The 15,511-nt window shown below is 43.6% G+C and overlaps 1 long non-coding RNA gene across 14 annotated transcripts in view; it reads right to left on the bottom strand.

Moving 5' to 3' along the window:
• The window catches only part of LOC125117271 (uncharacterized), a 169,820-nt gene that overhangs the window by 132,281 nt on the left and 22,028 nt on the right, over nucleotides 1–15,511 (bottom strand). For all 14 annotated transcript variants that reach the window (XR_007132574.1, XR_007132568.1, XR_007132565.1 and 11 more), the window contains exon 3: nucleotides 1,967–2,144. This is a non-coding gene — a long non-coding RNA (uncharacterized LOC125117271). The remainder of the gene's footprint in view (nucleotides 1–1,966; nucleotides 2,145–15,511) is intronic.

The following is a 15,511-nucleotide window of genomic DNA, read 5'->3' as shown; positions in this document are numbered from 1 at the left end:
GGTTTCACACACGTCTTTTTTGGTTCTCCGAAGGCTACTCCTTTTGCATTCTACATTCAAGGCCACTCTGGGCTCCATGCCTCACACTCCAGGAACACTTCTCTCTTTTCAGTTGGGAGTTGAATTCCTGTGGCTTTTCCAGGCATGATGTTTCTGTACGATCTTTATCGTTTTTGCATGTTGCAGCCATTGTCTACCCAACACCTTGGCCAGGAAGTGCTGGTGCAGCTTATTTTGACAAGTCTGGAGTTTGGTATTTGTATGCATAATCCAAGTAATATGACTAAATGTTTTCTAGTCAATTTTTACCATCAGATTTTCCATAAGTGGAAGTAGAATAATTTAATTTTATTATATATACATCCCCACCCACGGCACTGGGATGCGCGTGAGCTCCTTATTTTTAGCCTCACATACATTCTTGACATTAAAATCTCCTTGACAAAATCCTCCTTCCCAGAATTATTCTGAGTTTAATTTTTTTTTCCTACTGCTAGTGGAGTTATTAAAATCTGCAGTATATTTTAATAGCCTTCCATTCCTCACTATGGTGTCAACTCAAAGACTTCATGTTTAAGGTCACAGTGGCATTTTTCCCATAAACTCTCTTTTCAATTCCATCTGACCTTAGGAAAGTAGCGCTTAGGCAGAAATCAGACTCCTCAGTCACCATCTCTCTGCGAATTATTTTCTGAATTTGAGGAGACTGAATAATCTAGTTGTATGTCCATAGAACTGTCTCAGGCTGCCTTCCTTTCTGTCCAATCAGCTAAACGTGAGTAACCCTGGAAGGCCTGAGTGGTTGAGAAGTGCTTTTTGACATTTCACTTTCAATCAAGATCTGCCACAGAAGACCCACAGAATCATTGCTAAAATAACTGCCTGCATGGGAGCCAATTAACAGAGCAAAATCTGGCAGGTATCCTAGATGGTAAAATGGGAGGCCTGGGTTCTCTTGACAGAGGCTTTCAATCTCTGTCAAGCTCTGATCTGCAAAAGACATTACATGCCTACCTCATCCTTCAATAGACCCTGAAAGCTAAGGAGAAATTCGAGTGAGGGGCATGGTGGTCTTTAAAAACCATGAATGTAGTTTTGTAGTTGTTGTGTCTCCCATTCCCACTGAAGACTAGAGATCAGTTAAGATAATGGTAAGGTTGCTGCAGGATAACCTGCCATTAAAACGAAACTTGCTTCATATTGGTGTGGATTCTGGAATCCTCATTTTCATGTATTTGCTGAACTTGAGGAAACATGATTTGTGCATTGCGGAACATGGGTTATTACTAGTCTTATGACTGTGGGCAAATTATTTAATGTTTCTGAGCATCCACTGTCTTGTCTGTAAGATGGGAACAAAATAAGCCTGGAATAGAGGGTCTTGTAGGTTCTTTACAGATACAGGTTCTGAGATTGTAACAGCTTGAATCACATCCAGAGAGGCAAGAGTTTCTGGAATCCTTTCCCCAGGGGACCAATGACTCTATGACTCAAAGCTGAGTTATGTGCTCTTTAGAAGGTATAACTTCCCCACCTATCATCATGCAGTCAGAGAAACATCATTTCCCAAATGCAAAATACAGATTGAGCTCTTGGAGAAAGTGAGCAGCTTAGTGTTGTGATGTTACTGTTTGTAGCCTTGGATGCTCAAGTGGGGTCAGAGAAGCCAGCAGGGTGCTATATAAATAAAGGTGTTTACTCCCCACACCAAGATGTCAAAGATGCCTATGGCTGTATTATCACAGCTTCAGGCATAGGTGAAAATTTAGGATAATGAGAATAGGTGTGTTTAACATATTTATCCATGCTGGAGTAAATGAGTGTATCCATTTTACTGAACTAAATTAAATATGAACGGTAAAAACTTCTCTGCTTTCAGGGCTTGAGTGGAGCATAATTTAATGGAAGTTTAATTTTGTCAAGCAACACCTCCCACATTCCCCCCACCCCCAGAAACTGGTAGTACCTTTTTTTAATGGCTTTAATTTGTGACTAATTATGAGAAAAAGTATCCCTTTTCAACCAAACATGCATCTTAACCTTTCTTCATCACTTCATTTGGACAACTCTGTACATCCACGTAGAAAGGACTTTGCCTCTTCCTTTTGCATCTGGTGTCAAAAGGGACCATAAGCCTGGATCTTCTGGGAAGACAGGAAAACAAAAGTATTTTTAGCAGGAGACAAAATGGTTCTGCTCTTCTAGAATCATCTTAGGTAAGCTAAGGCCTGATGGCAACTACAGTTCTTTCATCATCATCTGATTATACCTCACTTTATAGGCAGATCTGCCAGTGTTCCCTGCAGCTTTTCAACTGCACTTGATTCAAAGGAGATGACCTGTTTAGGTGCTGACCTCCTTGCTTTTGAAAACCTGAAAAACCCATGCCTCATTTCTCTGTGACTCAATCTTAGCAATGCATTATCCTCATCAGGGCTAGTTTGGTTAACATTTTAAAAGTGCAGTTACATGCATGCAGAATGTTAGATGAACAGAGGCTTGGTTAGTGTAGTCTCGTTTTCAGACTGCTCAGAGTCCTTCCTAGGAGGTTACAAGGAGGTGATTCAGGATTCATATTCATACATACAACAATGGTGTGTGCATGTGTGTATATAATACATGTATACATACATGCATATATATACATACATGCATATACACACACACACCATAGACATATATGTGTAAGAGGTATATATACTACATATACATAAGTCTAGGGGAAACTGAAGAAAGTTAAATTGCTTAAGTCCTTGAATTACTGGAATAAATATGGAATACATATTACCATTAGACATTGATATACCAAAAATGCATGGTTTTTTTGTTTTTTTGGTTTTGTCTTTTTGCCTTTTCTAGAGCCGCTCCCAAGGCATATGGAGGTTCCCAGGCTACGGGTCTAATTGGAGCTGTAACCACTGGCCTACGCCAGAGACATAGCAACTTGGGATCCGAGCCACATCTGCAACCTACACCACAGCTCACGGCAATGCCAGATCCTTAACCCACTGAGCAAGGCCAGGGACGGAACCGCAGCCTCATGGTTCCTAGTTGGATTCGTTAACCACTGAGCCACGACAGGAACTCCCAAAAATGCATGTTTTAATTTTAATAATGAATGTTGTAATCACTAAAATAATAGAAATAAAGAAGTATATAATTTCAAAACTAAAAGAGAAGAAAAACAAATGATAAAATCATTCAAGCAGTCCAAAAGAAGGCAAGAAAAGAGAGAAACAGGAACACAAACAGCTGGGACAAAAAGAAAGCATACGGGAAGATGCTAGATTTTTAATCCAAATATATCAGTAACTGTAATAATGTAGACCAGCAGCTGCAGCTTCAATTCAATCCCTAGTCCCAGAACTTCCATAAAAAAGTCCAGTAGGAATTTTGTAGAGCTTGACAAAGTGCCTCTAAAATTTATATATAAGTGCAGAAGGCCAAAATTAGCCAGGACACTCTTGCCTAAAAAGAAGAAAATGGGAATGTTTGATCAACCAGATACCAAATCTTATCACAAAGCCATAACAATAAAGGTCATCGCATTGTGTCAAAGTAGACAAATTAACAAATACAACAGAAAAAGATGCCCACATATAGGAAAACTTGATTTATCTCAGAGGTAGCATTGCAGAGGAATGGGACGAGTGTTCCTTTCAATACATAATGCAAGGACAATTGGGCATTTACGTGGGGAAAAAAGTGAAAATGAATGCCTGGTGGATTATATACATAACTGGTTCCATGTGGATTATGGATCTAACTGCTTGAGACACAACACCTTGAAAAAATAATGTAGTAGAATATCTTTAAATTCTACTCTAAATTTAATCTCTGACCAGGGGAAGAGTTCATTAAACAAAATACAAAAACTACTGCTTTAAGGGAAAAGACTGATAAGTTTGATGACCTAAAATTAGAAACTCTTTTCATCAAAATACATCATAAAAAGAGTGAAAAGGCAAGCTATAGAATGGGAAATGATATTTGTAAGTGATCAAGATCTAGTATTTAGAATATATAAAAACTCACGTACATCAGTAATAAAAAACAATAGCAGACCAAAAATATGCAAGACTTAACTTCAGAACAGAGATTTTCCAAATGGCTTTTAAACATAAGAAAACATGTTAAATCTCATTAAAAGTCAGGGATAAGTAAATTAAACTACAATCAGATACTAATATGCACCCACCAGATTGGCAAAAGTTAAAAAACTCTGACAATATCAAGTGTTGATGAGAATGTGGAGCAACAGAAATTCTCATTTTGTCCTGGTGGTTAAATAATTAGTAGAACCATTCTAGCTTTTCACTAATAAAATTAAGGATGCATATACCCTGTTACCTTGAAATTCCATTCCTGAGTACAGATACTACAGAAGATTGTAGTTATGTGCACCTTGATATATATGAAAAAATATTCATGATAGCATTGATTGTAAGAACCCCAATTGGAGGCAAAACAAATGCCCGCTAGTGCAATAGAAAAATAGATTATTGGGAGTTCCCGTTGTGGCTCAGCGGTAACGAACCCTACTAGTATCCATGAGGATGAGGGTTTGATCCCTGGCCTCGCTCAGTGGGTTAAGGAGCTGGCGTTGCCATGAGCTGTGGTGTAGGTCACAGATGCAGCTCAGATCCTGCGTTGCTGTGGCTGTGGCATAGGCTGCAGCTCCGATTCTACCCCTAGCTCAGGAACTTCCAAATGTTGCAGGTGTGGCCCTAAAAAGACCAGAGGGAGAAAAAAGAAAAAAAAAAAGAAAAGAAAAATAGATTATGGTATATTTCATACAGAATACTTTACAGCAACAAAAATGACCAAAAATAAACCACCACAGCTGCTTACCACAACATGAAAAAAAAAAAAAAATCTTTAAAACCATAGTATAAAAGTAAAGGCAGATACCAAAAGATATGGTATGATCTCATTTATATAAAATTCAAAACCAGCCAAAATTAGACTATTGTATTTGGGGATGTGCACTCAGGTGATAAAATTCTAAAGCACAGCAGGGAAATCACTTTTCATAAAAGCCAAGATTGAGGCACCTTTGTGGGAAGGGAGAGACTGTGCTGGGAACAGGAGCGGCTGGCAGGCTTCTACTGCTTGCTCTGGGTGGCAGTCACAAGGGTGTTCACTTTCTAATTACTCATTAAGCTATATATGTATGTTTTGTGCACTTTTATGAATGTGTCTTATATTTCACAGTAAAGAGAGTTTCTAAAACTGTATTTTTAAAAAGCCATTTAGAACCATTATTCCAGAAGCAGTGCAGAGAAGGGAGCCAGACTGGAAACAAGGAGGTGATCAATTGGGACTCAGTTACATACAAAGAACAGCAGAGATGAGATGGCTGAAAGATCCTTCTGGGTTCCTTCTCTGCATTCCAAACCAACGTGTATCATTAGCATGCAGTAATAGGGATATTGATGCCAACATTTTTCAAAATCTGCAGAAATGTCTTGGCTCCTCCACAGAACCTTGGGCGTCAGTTCAGCAGAAATCAATGTCTGGCTTCTGTTCTCTTGTTACCTACTGAGGGGGCCTGGAGCCCTTAGGATTTTACTCCTGGCCTCCCACCTCCATGCCCTTCCAAAGAGTCTCCTCCTCCTTGTCCCATCCTTCCTGCCCTTCCTCATCCCTCACCTATAGCTGGGAGATAATACACCTGCTAAGATGTTGCTCCCAGAGCACAGCTGAATCATTCCTCCAGAGAGGATTTCAGGAATATAGGAATATTTGAGATAGTGCTGTCCTGTCCTCTGAGAACTAATGGACCAAAAGTGGGTTTGGGGCCCTTGGGAGGTGGCTGGGAGAAACATTTTGGGCCAAAAGCATTAACTCAACTCCTAATAACTTGACAGGGTTTAAGAAGACTGAAAATGGTCCCAAACCTGACTGCATCACAGAATCGCCCAGGGGGTTAGGAAAAAGGTACAGATTTTGAGATCTCCAGCCCCTGCTCACTGGGTTCTGGGTAGAACCTGAAAATCTGTGTGTGCAACAAGCAACTCTGGCAATCCTGGTGCAGGGGGTTCTGGCACAACTCTTCAATGGGCCAGTATTTGGCAGCTAGCAGTCAAAAGCAGGCCGGGTCATCGGAGCCCAAGTTTCTCAGGGCCATTTTCCCTCATCTCCATCCAGCTGCCCTAGGTCCAACTTGAGGACAAGTGTGTTCTAAGAATTCAACTTTATCACCTTGCAACTCTCCAGATATCTGTTAGGTAAACCCAGAACATCTCCAATTTTTTCTTTCCACTTTGGACTAAATAGTTTCCCCCCCAAGAAGACAGACTCTAATATAAATTAGCTCTGCATGGTAGTTACCCAAAAGAAAGCCAAGTAGGAAAGGATGGCCAGGTGTTTATGAGAGGTCTGGGGACAAGGAAGGATGCCCTGGAGGGATGTTTTGGGGGCTGTAACAACATGTGGTTGGGGTATCACATCAAAAACTCTTGAGAGCAGTCTTTCTTAAAAGTTTGGTGTCAGGATCCCTTATGCTTGTTTATGTGCATTATACCCACAAATATTCACTGCATTAAAAATTAAAAGTGAAAAAATGTTTAATATTTATTTTTAAGTTCATTTATAAATAACAATAATAAACTCATTACATATTGACATAAATATCTTCTATATGGAAAGTAACTGGATTTCCAGCCTCAAAAAAAATTAGCAAGAAGAGCGACTTGTTTTATCTTTCTGCAAATCTCTTTAAGTTTGGCTTAATAGAAGACAGCTGGATTTTCAGATCTTCTGCATTCAATCTGTGGCAATATGTTGTTTTGATAGAAATATATAAAGAAAATCAGGCTTCACACAAATATGTAGTTAGGGAAAAAAAGGAGTATTTTAATCTGCTTCTGCACTCAATCTGTTGTGATATTCCATGCCATGTAACCTCTGGAAAATTCCACTGTACACATGAGAAAATGAAAATTAAAAGGCCAAAAAACAGGCTAGTGCTACTATGAAAATAGTTTCGAACTCACAGACCCTCCTGAAAGGTTCTTGCCACCCACAGGGTTCTGGACAACACTTTGAGGACTGCTGCCTTAAAGAAAAACAGTGTGCACATTTGTTTGCCAATAGCAGCAGCTATTGCTTTAATCCTGCTGTCTTGGCTGCAAAGCTAAGGCAGGGTGAAGTGGGTAGGCTAACAGACCATATGTATCTGTTTGCAAAGCTGGCTAAAGCACTAATTATAGGCAATTATGATTGAGACTTTGCTCCGAGATGACACCTCAGCAGGTAAACAGTGATTAAACTTGCCTCTGCTGGGGGCCAGAACCCATAGTCCTATTCATACAAGATGCTCAGGCCATGTCCAGGACTGGGAACGAGCGGTTGCTTGGACTGAGAAATAGAAAGGTCACTATTCATCTCAAAAGCTATGGCATTGATAGCGTTCTGAGTGTACAAACGGTTCTCCTCGTTTGCCTACTGTACCTGATAAGCGAGCCTACCCAGACCACACTGTTTACCACTGTGGCTGCCAACCTATCTATCCTGATTTCTTGCACCATTCTGTGTTTTTCTTGGCTCCAGCATTTATCACCTTCCAATATATGGTATAATGTACTTATTGTGTTTATTGTTTATTGCCTGCATCTCCTATGAAACAAAGACGGCTGTACCCCCAGGACCAGAACAGCACTTAGAATAGAGTAGTCTGATAAATATGAGTGAACTAGTAAGATTTACAGATGAAGGAGCAGAGGAGAGTACCGGCAGCCTGAAGCAGCCTGTACCCAAGAGAAGGGGAAGGCTGAGCTCAGTATGCCATTTATTCTCTCCGAATTCATGACACAGATTAGGCCATTTCTTCCCCTTGGGGCAACCTGAGAATAAAAGTTGAAAATGAAACATCAGAAATATTTTCCCCAATTGTTTGTTTCCCACCAGTTTGTGCTACACTATGAAGCCCTGTGGTCAACCAGGGGTATGGTGATCCTCAGTTCAGGAGATCAGAAGTTCTGTTAAGACCTTTCTGCTCCTCTTCCATCAGGCACTCCCCCAGTGCCACTTGCTGCGTCTGCATTTTTATTTTTTTTTTGTCTCTCTTTTTGTCTTTTTAGGGCCGCACCGGCGGCATATGGAGGTTCCCAGGCTAGGGGTCCAATTGGAGCTGTTGCTGCTGGCCTATGCCAGAGCCACAGCAATGCCAGATCCGAGTCATGTCTGCAACCTACACCACAGCTCACAGCAACGCCGGATCGAACCCGAAACCTCATGGTTCCTAGTTGGATTTGTTTCCGCTGTGCCACCATGGGATCTAAACTCTTTATGTCCCTACTGTTTCTTAGCTCTAAGCCTACCCTCCACTTTACTTTATGGATCCTCCTGGGAGCACTGATGGACAAGTTAGAATTGATTCCCAGAGGGTTCTTAGGTGGGCCAGGAAATCATCAATTAAATCTACTACATGGCTGGAAATTCCCTGTTCCATATCTCTTCCTAATGATGTGCTTCTACACAGCCCAAGAGAGGTACAGTGATGACAGAGTCAAGTTCAACACACACAGTATAGGTTTATACCTGTTGTTCCAGCATCATTATTAATAGAGCCTCTTTCTCTCTCAAAACTATCCTAATTTGGGTGATAAATTATACTGTCACTCTAAATATAGATCATTCTGTGTTCTACAAAGAAATTAAATGATGTTAAACTACTCCAGCAATAAAATACTAATTATAAGATGTTCCAAGTTTGTATATCAGCCCCTTCTCATCATGAATTTTCTGGGGAGAAATTAAAGTTTAATGATTAAAGTCAATGATTAAGTCAAAGTCCAAAGGTATTAAATTCCAAAAGATTTAATATCCCAAATCATATCTTCTTCCTCTTATGATTTAAAGTGCAAAGAAAATTAGAGTCCAATCCCCCTCCTGATTTTTTATTCAACTCCTATATTTTCTTTCTCAATGTTACAAGGACTTGCACCAAACGTTGGCACTGAGGGGTCCAAAAATAGCCTCTCCCCCACGAGGGCTTTGAACAGATTACAAAATAAAACAAAGAATGACAGAAGGGAGGTTAAGACAACACCCTCATTAATCATGAATGTAACCTGTACCTAACTAAGGCAAGAGAGCCTGTAATAATAATAATATGAACAATGAACTCTAGAATTAGGCTTTCCCACAGTGACAGGTACAGCTACTGCTCACTAATATCTGTACAGACCCCTTCCGCTGGACCACACTAGACATTTCTCAGCTTCCCTCACAGGTAACTTTGACCATACGAGTTGCGGACAGTGGCTCATGAGAAAAGTTATGCGCACCATTTTAGCATGATCCATAAAAACTTTCCATGAGTGTTTCTCACGCTCCCTGCAACCCCATCTGCAGGTTGAATGGAGAAGACTTTGAGGAGTTAGGAAAGGGTGAAGCTAAGACATTTCTGGAAGTTGTTTCTTGCCGTGCTTAGGTTATCCTGCCTGACACACCCACCAAGTTCCCAGAAGCACTGACCCAGAACAGGTTTTCCTACAGTGGAGAGTTAGCTGCTTAGGGGAGTCATAAAGGAGCAGCAGAAAACTTCTGAACCCTGCCTATGGCTGGAGCCCAAGGTTGAGAGGGTGGAGTTGTGCTGAGCATGCTCCGTATTGTCCATCTTCAAACCAATCAGATTAAGCCCCAACAGGTGGGCCTGAGGGCGCCTCTTTCCAGAGATTAAAGTGATCACGCCTCCTCGTGGAAGGAAGTATCTCCCCCCCAAAAGGGTGTTTTCTTTTTGTGCACCACCTATTTGACCTCTAACAATCTTCCCTTTGCTCCCCATCCGGGTTCTACCAGCTCTTTCCCTGGACCCTGTCCTAACTTCCCCGGGTGTGAAATGGAGGAGAACTATCTATGCTTCTCTCTCGTGACTAGCCTGTGGAGGGCCAGCCAAACAGTCCTCCTTGGACAAAGCTCAGTGAAAGTTAAAGGAGAACAAATCCTTCTTGATCTCTCCTTCCACCTGGTCTAGATCCCAGAGTCTACAAAGGGTCATTCTCATTAGATATAACAGATCCTGGGCACATTTCTTTTTTCTTTTTCTTTCTTTTCTTTTTTTTTTTTTTAAGAATAGTGCCATTTTCTTACAAATCATCAGCCTCTTTCTGAGGGAGGCTTGTGCCCTCAACAACCCCATGCCACAGAGTCCACCTGCCCTGGACACCACCTCCCTTCTCTTGAAATGTGGACAGAAAAGCTCAGATCCTCACCGTAGCAGGAATAATGCTGGCATGGGCTTGCTTTAGTGTGCTTGCTATGCCCACAGTCTTTTCTGGAAGACACTGTCCTGCATAGCCCTTAATACTCAGGCCAGTATTCAGTCTCATGCAGCCCAGCACCTTCTGGCCAAAGCAGATTAGACCAAGGCAGATCCCCAATCCATGATGACTCAGCCACAGGCTGGTCAGCAAACTATGGCCAAGGGACTGAGTTATTTAGTAAGAATTGAAACCCAAATTTCATATGATTCAAATGGGAGAGGGCACAATGGACTGTTTCAAACTCATAAGACACAGGACCCATGAGGAAACAGAGGAAGTTGACTGACTGAAAAAGGACAATGGTGCCGTTGTACAGAGAAATGCAACTGGAGAGAGGAGAGGGGACAGAGGCCAGAGGGAGAGAGAGAAGAGTTTGGAAGAACCCACCTATGGCGGTATCTGGGATCCTGACAGTTGTTCAGTTCCTTCTACGCCTGTCCTTATACTAACCTCCTTTTTCCTTGACCTGACTTGACTGCATCACTGTATCTTGTCTGACTAGAACGATTCATTTCCATAATTGTTATCAGACTGTGATGAGTGATCCCCTAGAAAACCATGAATATGTGAGCTTCTTCTTCCTGCCTACCTGTCAGATGCCTTGAGCTACTAACTTTGGGAAGAAGGTATGAATGCATAATAAAGACTTCAGCAAGATTGAGACTTTGGAAAGAAAGGAGACTAAGATAGGTGCATCTTTGCTTCATTTAGGTTATTAAGAGGTTCAGGGTGAAGGAGACATCCTTGGAGAAACACATTCCAGTCCCCAAGACCCACATCTGCACAGCTGTGGAGGACCATCAGCTTTCCTCCTGGATGTTTCCCACGTCACTCAAGGAGCAACAAAAGACTCTGATCAGGGAAAAGTCACTGCGGACATCAGTGGAACTTCTTCAGGGAGCAGTGTTACTTAAGAACTTACAAAGCAAGTAGCTCCCCATGCCCGACATCATCCTTATAGCATAGTGTTCTCAGCCTGGTTCCAGAAGAAGTCCAGAATAGTCTCACATGCAGTAAGGGAGTCCGGTTATATAAAAGAGACACTCTGAAATCTGTGGAATGAATAAACTAATGAGGCACATCTATCCCAGGTGGAGAAAGCCTGCCAGTTTTATTAAAAATTTCCAGCCTTTAAAATTTATAAGAGGGGCAGCTACCATATATTGAATTATCTCAATCCCCTTCCCCCAAAACAAAGAAGTTGGTGAGGACATCAAATGAGATGAATCTAAGACCGCCAGTTCAAATCAGCCAAATAGCCACATCATCTGGTCCACGTTAGAGTATTATTCAATAAGTCTCTGGTGAATTTCCTTTATTAAAGAGCAAGGAGTCAGCAGGAGGAAGGCCGGGGGTATGCTGGAAGTGGGAGTGAGGAGGGGTCTGGAACCCCTTCTCATCCTCCACTAGAAAGCTGGGGACAGTGGAAGCAGCAGCACTCCCCTCAGGACCCCCCACCCAGCGCCCTGTAGTGCTTCCTTGTGCCTGCCTGGCCTATTGGTCTCTGAATAGCTCTGACCCAGCTGGGGAGAAAGCTGGGTCTGGGAATTTCAGCATCCCTGACCAATGAGAGTTGAGGGTCCCTCAGCAGAGCGTAATTCCCCAAGTCAAAGGAAGGGAATGAGATCAAAACATAAAGCTCACTACACACGCAGTATAAATCCTGGCAGGGCCCACTTCTGGGACACAGTGGCATCTACACTTGTCCAGCAGATGGGTGAGGGTAAGCCCACTCTTGGCATGAGAGAGAGAGAACTTGCAATAAAGGGGAAGAGCTGGGCGCATGGCATGGCCCAGTAAGACAAGCCTGGTTCTTCAGAGCAGAGAGGCGACTTGGAGTACTGTGCTATCCATCGCTGTGCTTGCCCCCTTGGCAACTCCAGTTTAAACTCGTCAGGGCTGTCAAAATAGAATACATATGGGGCAAGAGGTGGTGCCAGTCCTCAAATTGCCAAAGGCCGGGGTGGGTGCGGCCAGGACAAGAAGGGGCCGTGGCTGCAACCCCAAGCCTGCTTGAAGGAAGCAGGGGCTCTGGGCGGCATTGAAACCAACTCTCTTGAGGAACTGGAAAGACCCCACAGGAAGCTCATTCTGTGCAGCATCTGGGGCCAGTTCTGAGGAAGTGAATCCCACATGATGCCCACGGAAAGAGCGCCCATCTTGCCACCCTCCAAGACTGGGCTGACAGAGTACGGCAGCAGGCAGAACTGTTCCTGAACATGACCAGGTGAAGGCAGGAATCAGCGAAATGTGGATTGGACAATAAAACAATTCAAGTGAAACAATAAAGTCATTCAAGGGGTGAAAACACAGGCCCAGTCATTCACAGTGCTTGAAAGTGATTATTCTCAAATGCAAATTTAGTGACATCAGCTCCCGTTTAAAATCGCTGCCTTTTCTCCATTTCCACACACCCTGCCTTAGCTCAGACCATAATTAACTACTGCTCGGATAATTACCATAGTCTTCTAACTGCCACCAGACGTACCTCGCACCCCCCGCCCCCCTCAACCGCTTCTGGGAATCACGCCTTGAGCCTTTCTTAGGCAGTGGTCCTGGCAGGGCCGGGGGTGGCAGTGTGTATTAGTTGATGGGCAACAGAAAGTGAGGTCTTTCTGAAGGAGAACTCACAATTTTTGTGCCAAGTATGCTGGGGATGTTCTCACGGGGCACTTTATTTAATGGCGTTGTCATATCCCCTCATGAGGCAAATGTCAATATCCGCATTTTGCAGACATGGAAAGTGAGACTCGGAGATGCCCACGCCACAGAGCCCGAGTGGGGTGTGGGATTTGAAGTTGGGCTTTCTGACGTCTTGTCTCATGGTGTCATCCAGTTGTGATGTTTCCCTGCCCTCCTGTGCCCTCTTCTTTCTCTCTTCTCCTCTAAATCCCAGTTAAGCATTTATTGATCTGGCTATCAACATCTCTTTCTTGACCCGCTGTGGCCTATGACCTTACCAGTCCTGTCACCTTCTGTCCCACCTGCCCTTTGCCCCTTCATCTCCCCCTCCCCTCCCAAGACCCCATCAGAGTTTGCTAGAGCTTTGCCCCATTTTCTTGAGATGAATAGATCTCGGCACGTCCAAGGCCCACAGCATTTCAGAGGAAGGGACCATGTGAACAAAGGCGGTTATAATAGTGCTTTCAGGGCTGGACTAAGCGTGGCATGAACACAATGCCTTGCATTTTGCCTTTTAAGCATTCTCTGGCCTATCTGGCTGGTTCCTGCCATTGAAATCCTGCAACATCTCGTAAATAAAGAGCCACTGTGTTTCTTTCCCGAACAGAACTGGGCCTGCCATTCCTAATACAGATAGTACCTTGCCTTTTTAGTCAGTATTTGCAGTGCTGGTCCTTATTCTCCCCTAATAATAGCAGCCAGGTGTCGCCAAGAACAGGGGCCAGCATGGCTGGAGGCCTCCAGGAAGCACTAAGGCTTGATGCCCTCTTGGAGAATGGTTTAAACTTGGGATCTCCAGGCCAATCCAATGATGGAGCTGCAGGGCCTGGTCTTCTCACTGGGTCTCTCAGTGGTGTGCCTGACCTTGCAGCCTCTGCTCTCATCCCTGGAAGCAGACCCTTGAGTGTGAGGCACGGAAAGCACTACGCTCTTCGTTATCCCTTAGCACAGAGCTTCGGTGTATATAGGAATCCCCTGGGATCTTGCGAAAACGCAAGTCTGGATTCAGACTGAGATTCTGCGTTTCTTACAAGCTTCCAGGTGAGACTAACGTTGCTGGTCTGAGACCATGTTTTTACTCACAAGGACTTAGAGACTTGCTCAGCCCCCAGGGGCAGGATCAGAGCTGACATCCGAAGGGCATCTGTGAGGCTGTGAGGAGCTGCTCAGCTGGAGTCAGCCAGGATGTCACAGTCCCCTCCTAGCAGATTCCCAGACGTAGCAGCAGGTCTAGCCCTCAGGAAAGAGTTGAAGAGGATGAAAGAAATCATCAGAGATGCTCATAAGGAAAAAAAGCACATCTGTGGTAGCATGAGTTGCAAAGTGAGAAACAGGGTGAGAGGTGGACCACATGTTGTGTGAGGAGTTACCACACAGAAGACAATCCACGTCCCTACTGATTGCAATAAACCTTTCTTCTTCCTTTCCTGGAGTCCTCTCTTCCCTGTCAACCCAGGAGGCTGACTCTGTGATGCCCTCACAGAGAAAGCCAGAAATGTGGCCAGTCTTCCTGCCTCCTCTGCTCTCATCACGTGCTGCAGGTGGCCCTGGGCCCTCTGTCACTTTGGCAGCATGTGACGGCACTCGGACACCAGTGGTTCTGAAAATGGGTCACAGGAGGTTTGGCTGTGTAACAACCACCAGGGAGGCTTGTAAAAATGCAGAGTCCTGAACCTAGAAATTCTGACGCAGCAATATGTGGGGAAAAAACCCAGAAATTTGTGAAGAGGTTTAAGTTCTCTAGGCTATTATGAAGCACAGTCAAACTTGAAAAGTTCTGATTTCCACAAAATCATACTACTATCCAACTATTTTAAATGCTTTTAACAAAAGGTATTTAAATGCCAATATTAGAAACAGTATAACTCCAACTGTGTGTACATGCTTTGTAGTATATAATAAACGGTAGAACTCCTGTATATATTTTATAAATACATACACACACATACGTTAGATACACAGATGTATAGGTATGTGGGTGGCAGGAAGCTTGGCTTATAGGGTTTTCTCTTCTTCCTTCTTCCGCTTTACTCCTGCTCTCCACCCATACTGCCCAAAAGACAGGGGTGACCACAGGCCCCGTCCCTGTGTACATGTCTGACGACAATCGTTCCGGACTAGAGACAACAAGGGGTGGGGTCAGGGAGGCCCTGGAGAAACACACTGTGCTCCAGGCCCGGCCTCACCGCTGACACGCTGGGCAACGGACTTCTGCGCCCTAGGTCCCCATCTGTAAAAAGAGGCTAATGAGGGCCTTGTTTGGGAGAGTGTTGTGTCCCTGACACAAAGCACGATGTAGGTGTTCGATAAGATGTTCTCTTTTCAGACCTCTTTACTGAGATTTCCTGTAAATTTGATTCTAGTTAAGTCTTCAGGGCATTCACTAACACTTTCCCACCTACGTGAGAGGTACAGTCTTCTCTGCATCAGCACGAAATTCATGAACCCTTCCCAGGCCCAGGTCCCCAGGGTCGGAGGCCACTGTCCACTCAGACTTTGCCCCTGGGCGTCCTCTTGGAAGAAGAAAGGGGGGGTTCTCTGTCATCCTCCCTCCAACA

The sequence above is a fragment of the Phacochoerus africanus genome, chromosome 16 (genome assembly GCF_016906955.1).
Source record: "Phacochoerus africanus isolate WHEZ1 chromosome 16, ROS_Pafr_v1, whole genome shotgun sequence".
Taxonomy (NCBI): Eukaryota; Metazoa; Chordata; class Mammalia; order Artiodactyla; family Suidae; genus Phacochoerus; species Phacochoerus africanus.
The sequence above is the reverse complement of the archived record's forward strand: the minus strand, read 5'-3'. Positions and strand labels throughout refer to the sequence as shown.